Here is an 8,067-nt window from a genome sequence, read left to right on the forward strand (position 1 = left end):
TCTGTTACAAAAGGATTTCATTTTTTTGAACTTATTTGAACTCCATAGTTTTTCTGTGTTGAAAATGCACCATTCCAAGCCACATCATGAATTTACAACCCTTTCTGACTTCATTTGTTATTTTTCACGCATTTACTAATTATTTTGAGCGATAAGACCATGAAATTGAAAAGCATTTGAGTGAACTCTGAAAAGGTTCCAAGTTGGCATGGTATCATCATTTCACCCACATAGCATGTGCGAGAAAGTTGAGAGGGTTACGGCAAAAACTGGATGCACTTCGTGTACAAAACGGACAATCTCTTTGGAAGTATCAGGGTTTCATACGGAAACTCGTCTGTTACAAAAGGATTTCATTTTTTTGAACTTATTTGAACTCCATAGTTTTTCTGTGTTGAAAATGCACCATTCCAAGCCACATCATGAATTTACAACCCTTTCTGACTTAATTTGTTATTTTTCATGCATTTTCTGATTATTTTGAGCTATAAGACCATGAAATTGAAAAGCATTTGAAATGAACTATGAAAAAGTTCCAAGTTGGCATGGTATCATCATTTCACCCACATAGCATGTGCGAGAAAGTTGAGAGGGTTACGGCAAACACTGGATGCACTTCGTGTACAAAACGGACAATCTCTTTGGAAGTATCAGGGTTTCATACGAAAACTCGTCTGTTACAAAAGGATTTCATTTTTTTGAACTTATTTGAACTCCATAGTTTTTCTGTGTTGAAAATGCACCATTCCAAGCCACATCATGAATTTACAACCCTTTCTGACTTCATTTGTTATTTTTCACGCATTTACTAATTATTTTGAGCTATAAGACCATGAAATTGAAAAGCATTTGAGTGAACTCTGAAAAGGTTCCAAGTTGGCATGGTATCATCATTTCACCCACATAGCATGTGCGAGAAAGTTGAGAGGGTTACGGCAAAAACTGGATGCACTTCGTGTACAAAGCGGACAATCTCTTTGGAAGTATCAGGGTTTCATACGGAAACTCGTCTGTTACAAAAGGATTTCATTTTTTTGAACTTATTTGAACTCCATAGTTTTTCTGTGTTCAAAATGCACCATTCAAAGCCACATCATCAATTTACAACCCATTCTGACTTAGTTTGTTCTTTTTCATGCATTTTCTGATTATTTTGAGCTATAAGACCATGAAATTGAAAAGCATTTGAAATGAACTATGAAAAAGTTCCAAGTTGGCATGGTATCATCATTTCACCCACATAGCATGTGCGAGAAAGTTGAGAGGGTTACGGCAAACACTGGATGCACTTCGTGTACAAAACGGACAATCTCTTTGGAAGTATCAGGGTTTCATACGGAAACTCGTCTGTTACAAAAGGATTTCATTTTTTTGAACTTATTTGAACTCCATAGTTTTTCTGTGTTCAAAATGCACCATTCAAAGCCACATCATCAATTTACAACCCATTCTGACTTAATTTGTTATTTTTCATGCATTTTCTGATTATTTTGAGCTATAAGACCATGAAATTGAAAAGCATTTGAAATGAACTATGAAAAAGTTCCAAGTTGGCATGGTATCATCATTTCACCCACATAGCATGTGCGAGAAAGTTGAGAGGGTTACGGCAAACACTGGATGCACTTCGTGTACAAAACGGACAATCTCTTTGGAAGTATCAGGGTTTCATACGGAAACTCGTCTGTTACAAAAGGATTTCATTTTTTTGAACTTATTTGAACTCCATAGTTTTTCTGTGTTGAAAATGCACCATTCCAAGCCACATCATGAATTTACAACCCTTTCTGACTTCATTTGTTATTTTTCACGCATTTACTAATTATTTTGAGCTATAAGACCATGAAATTGAAAAGCATTTGAGTGAACTCTGAAAAGGTTCCAAGTTGGCATGGTATCATCATTTCACCCACATAGCATGTGCGAGAAAGTGGAGAGGGTTACGGCAAAAACTGGATGCACTTCGTGTACAAAACGGACAATCTCTTTGGAAGTATCAGGGTTTCATATGGAAACTCGTCTGTTACAAAGGGATTTCATTTTTTTGAACTTATTTGAACTCCATAGTTTTTCTGTGTTCAAAATGCACCATTCAAAGCGACATCATCAATTTAAAACCCATTCTGACTTCATTTGTTATTTTGCATGCATTTACTGATTATTTTGAGCTATAAGACCATGAAGTTGAAAAGCATTTGAAATCAACTCTGCAAAGGTTCCAAGTTGGCATGGTATCATCAGTTCACCCACATAGCATGTGCGAGAAAGTTGAGAGGGTTACGGCAAAAACTGGATGCACTTCGTGTACAAAACGGACAATCTCTTTGGAAGTATCAGGGTTTCATACGGAAACTCGTCTGTTACAAAGGGATTTCATTTTTTTGAACTTATTTGAACTCCATAGTTTTTCTGTGTTCAAAATGCACCATTCAAAGCGACATCATCAATTTAAAACCCATTCTGACTTCATTTGTTATTTTGCATGCATTTACTGATTATTTTGAGCTATAAGACCATGAAGTTGAAAAGCATTTGAAATCAACTCTGCAAAAGTTCCAAGTTGGCATGGTATCATCAGTTTACCCACATAGCATGTGCGAGAAAGTTGAGAGGGTTACGGCAAAAACTGGATGCACTTCGTGTGCAAAACGGACAATCTCTTTGGAAGTATCACGGTTTCATACGGAAACTCATCTGTTACAAAGGGATTTCATTTTTTTGAACTTATTTGAACTCCATAGTTTTTCTGTGTTCAAAATGCACCATTCAAAGCCACATCATCAATTTACAACCCATTCTGACTTAATTTGTTATTTTTCATGCATTTTCTGATTATTTTGAGCTATAAGACCATGAAATTGAAAAGCATTTGAAATGAACTATGAAAAAGTTCCAAGTTGGCATGGTATCATCATTTCACCCACATAGCATGTGCGAGAAAGTTGAGAGGGTTACGGCCAAAACTGGATGCACTTCGTGTAAAAACGGACAATCTCTTTGGAAGTATCAGGGTTTCATACGGAAACTCGTCTGTTACAAAAGGATTTCATTTTATTGAACTTATTTGAACTCCATAGTTTTTCTGTGTTCAAAATGCACCATTCAAAGCCACATCATCAATTTACAACCCATTCTGACTTAATTTGTTATTTTTCATGCATTTTCTGATTATTTTGAGCTATAAGACCATGAAATTGAAAAGCATTTGAAATGAACTATGAAAAAGTTCCAAGTTGGCATGGTATCATCATTTCACCCACATAGCATGTGCGAGAAAGTTGAGAGGGTTACGGCAAACACTGGATGCACTTCGTGTACAAAACGGACAATCTCTTTGGAAGTATCAGGGTTTCATACGGAAACTCGTCTGTTACAAAAGGATTTCATTTTTTTGAACTTATTTGAACTCCATAGTTTTTCTGTGTTGAAAATGCACCATTCCAAGCCACATCATGAATTTACAACCCTTTCTGACTTCATTTGTTATTTTTCACGCATTTACTAATTATTTTGAGCGATAAGACCATGAAATTGAAAAGCATTTGAGTGAACTCTGAAAAGGTTCCAAGTTGGCATGGTATCATCATTTCACCCACATAGCATGTGCGAGAAAGTTGAGAGGGTTACGGCAAAAACTGGATGCACTTCGTGTACAAAACGGACAATCTCTTTGGAAGTATCAGGGTTTCATACGGAAACTCGTCTGTTACAAAAGGATTTCATTTTTTTGAACTTATTTGAACTCCATAGTTTTTCTGTGTTGAAAATGCACCATTCCAAGCCACATCATGAATTTACAACCCTTTCTGACTTAATTTGTTATTTTTCATGCATTTTCTGATTATTTTGAGCTATAAGACCATGAAATTGAAAAGCATTTGAAATGAACTATGAAAAAGTTCCAAGTTGGCATGGTATCATCATTTCACCCACATAGCATGTGCGAGAAAGTTGAGAGGGTTACGGCAAACACTGGATGCACTTCGTGTACAAAACGGACAATCTCTTTGGAAGTATCAGGGTTTCATACGAAAACTCGTCTGTTACAAAAGGATTTCATTTTTTTGAACTTATTTGAACTCCATAGTTTTTCTGTGTTGAAAATGCACCATTCCAAGCCACATCATGAATTTACAACCCTTTCTGACTTCATTTGTTATTTTTCACGCATTTACTAATTATTTTGAGCTATAAGACCATGAAATTGAAAAGCATTTGAGTGAACTCTGAAAAGGTTCCAAGTTGGCATGGTATCATCATTTCACCCACATAGCATGTGCGAGAAAGTTGAGAGGGTTACGGCAAAAACTGGATGCACTTCGTGTACAAAGCGGACAATCTCTTTGGAAGTATCAGGGTTTCATACGGAAACTCGTCTGTTACAAAAGGATTTCATTTTTTTGAACTTATTTGAACTCCATAGTTTTTCTGTGTTCAAAATGCACCATTCAAAGCCACATCATCAATTTACAACCCATTCTGACTTAGTTTGTTCTTTTTCATGCATTTTCTGATTATTTTGAGCTATAAGACCATGAAATTGAAAAGCATTTGAAATGAACTATGAAAAAGTTCCAAGTTGGCATGGTATCATCATTTCACCCACATAGCATGTGCGAGAAAGTTGAGAGGGTTACGGCAAACACTGGATGCACTTCGTGTACAAAACGGACAATCTCTTTGGAAGTATCAGGGTTTCATACGGAAACTCGTCTGTTACAAAAGGATTTCATTTTTTTGAACTTATTTGAACTCCATAGTTTTTCTGTGTTCAAAATGCACCATTCAAAGCCACATCATCAATTTACAACCCATTCTGACTTAATTTGTTATTTTTCATGCATTTTCTGATTATTTTGAGCTATAAGACCATGAAATTGAAAAGCATTTGAAATGAACTATGAAAAAGTTCCAAGTTGGCATGGTATCATCATTTCACCCACATAGCATGTGCGAGAAAGTTGAGAGGGTTACGGCAAACACTGGATGCACTTCGTGTACAAAACGGACAATCTCTTTGGAAGTATCAGGGTTTCATACGGAAACTCGTCTGTTACAAAAGGATTTCATTTTTTTGAACTTATTTGAACTCCATAGTTTTTCTGTGTTGAAAATGCACCATTCCAAGCCACATCATGAATTTACAACCCTTTCTGACTTCATTTGTTATTTTTCACGCATTTACTAATTATTTTGAGCTATAAGACCATGAAATTGAAAAGCATTTGAGTGAACTCTGAAAAGGTTCCAAGTTGGCATGGTATCATCATTTCACCCACATAGCATGTGCGAGAAAGTGGAGAGGGTTACGGCAAAAACTGGATGCACTTCGTGTACAAAACGGACAATCTCTTTGGAAGTATCAGGGTTTCATATGGAAACTCGTCTGTTACAAAGGGATTTCATTTTTTTGAACTTATTTGAACTCCATAGTTTTTCTGTGTTCAAAATGCACCATTCAAAGCGACATCATCAATTTAAAACCCATTCTGACTTCATTTGTTATTTTGCATGCATTTACTGATTATTTTGAGCTATAAGACCATGAAGTTGAAAAGCATTTGAAATCAACTCTGCAAAGGTTCCAAGTTGGCATGGTATCATCAGTTCACCCACATAGCATGTGCGAGAAAGTTGAGAGGGTTACGGCAAAAACTGGATGCACTTCGTGTACAAAACGGACAATCTCTTTGGAAGTATCAGGGTTTCATACGGAAACTCGTCTGTTACAAAGGGATTTCATTTTTTTGAACTTATTTGAACTCCATAGTTTTTCTGTGTTCAAAATGCACCATTCAAAGCGACATCATCAATTTAAAACCCATTCTGACTTCATTTGTTATTTTGCATGCATTTACTGATTATTTTGAGCTATAAGACCATGAAGTTGAAAAGCATTTGAAATCAACTCTGCAAAAGTTCCAAGTTGGCATGGTATCATCAGTTTACCCACATAGCATGTGCGAGAAAGTTGAGAGGGTTACGGCAAAAACTGGATGCACTTCGTGTGCAAAACGGACAATCTCTTTGGAAGTATCACGGTTTCATACGGAAACTCATCTGTTACAAAGGGATTTCATTTTTTTGAACTTATTTGAACTCCATAGTTTTTCTGTGTTCAAAATGCACCATTCAAAGCCACATCATCAATTTACAACCCATTCTGACTTAATTTGTTATTTTTCATGCATTTTCTGATTATTTTGAGCTATAAGACCATGAAATTGAAAAGCATTTGAAATGAACTATGAAAAAGTTCCAAGTTGGCATGGTATCATCATTTCACCCACATAGCATGTGCGAGAAAGTTGAGAGGGTTACGGCCAAAACTGGATGCACTTCGTGTACAAAACGGACAATCTCTTTGGAAGTATCAGGGTTTCATACGGAAACTCGTCTGTTACAAAAGGATTTCATTTTATTGAACTTATTTGAACTCCATAGTTTTTCTGTGTTCAAAATGCACCATTCAAAGCCACATCATCAATTTACAACCCATTCTGACTTAATTTGTTATTTTTCATGCATTTTCTGATTATTTTGAGCTATAAGACCATGAAATTGAAAAGCATTTGAAATGAACTATGAAAAAGTTCCAAGTTGGCATGGTATCATCATTTCACCCACATAGCATGTGCGAGAAAGTTGAGAGGGTTACGGCAAACACTGGATGCACTTCGTGTACAAAACGGACAATCTCTTTGGAAGTATCAGGGTTTCATACGGAAACTCGTCTGTTACAAAAGGATTTCATTTTTTTGAACTTATTTGAACTCCATAGTTTTTCTGTGTTGAAAATGCACCATTCCAAGCCACATCATGAATTTACAACCCTTTCTGACTTCATTTGTTATTTTTCACGCATTTACTAATTATTTTGAGCGATAAGACCATGAAATTGAAAAGCATTTGAGTGAACTCTGAAAAGGTTCCAAGTTGGCATGGTATCATCATTTCACCCACATAGCATGTGCGAGAAAGTTGAGAGGGTTACGGCAAAAACTGGATGCACTTCGTGTACAAAACGGACAATCTCTTTGGAAGTATCAGGGTTTCATACGGAAACTCGTCTGTTACAAAAGGATTTCATTTTTTTGAACTTATTTGAACTCCATAGTTTTTCTGTGTTGAAAATGCACCATTCCAAGCCACATCATGAATTTACAACCCTTTCTGACTTAATTTGTTATTTTTCATGCATTTTCTGATTATTTTGAGCTATAAGACCATGAAATTGAAAAGCATTTGAAATGAACTATGAAAAAGTTCCAAGTTGGCATGGTATCATCATTTCACCCACATAGCATGTGCGAGACAGTTGAGAGGGTTACGGCAAACACTGGATGCACTTCGTGTACAAAACGGACAATCTCTTTGGAAGTATCAGGGTTTCATACGAAAACTCGTCTGTTACAAAAGGATTTCATTTTTTTGAACTTATTTGAACTCCATAGTTTTTCTGTGTTGAAAATGCACCATTCCAAGCCACATCATGAATTTACAACCCTTTCTGACTTCATTTGTTATTTTTCACGCATTTACTAATTATTTTGAGCTATAAGACCATGAAATTGAAAAGCATTTGAGTGAACTCTGAAAAGGTTCCAAGTTGGCATGGTATCATCATTTCACCCACATAGCATGTGCGAGAAAGTTGAGAGGGTTACGGCAAAAACTGGATGCACTTCGTGTACAAAGCGGACAATCTCTTTGGAAGTATCAGGGTTTCATACGGAAACTCGTCTGTTACAAAAGGATTTCATTTTTTTGAACTTATTTGAACTCCATAGTTTTTCTGTGTTCAAAATGCACCATTCAAAGCCACATCATCAATTTACAACCCATTCTGACTTAGTTTGTTCTTTTTCATGCATTTTCTGATTATTTTGAGCTATAAGACCATGAAATTGAAAAGCATTTGAAATGAACTATGAAAAAGTTCCAAGTTGGCATGGTATCATCATTTCACCCACATAGCATGTGCGAGAAAGTTGAGAGGGTTACGGCAAACACTGGATGCACTTCGTGTACAAAACGGACAATCTCTTTGGAAGTATCAGGGTTTCA

Source organism: Hordeum vulgare, chromosome 3H, assembly GCF_904849725.1.
Source record: "Hordeum vulgare subsp. vulgare chromosome 3H, MorexV3_pseudomolecules_assembly, whole genome shotgun sequence".
Taxonomy (NCBI): Eukaryota; Viridiplantae; Streptophyta; class Magnoliopsida; order Poales; family Poaceae; genus Hordeum; species Hordeum vulgare.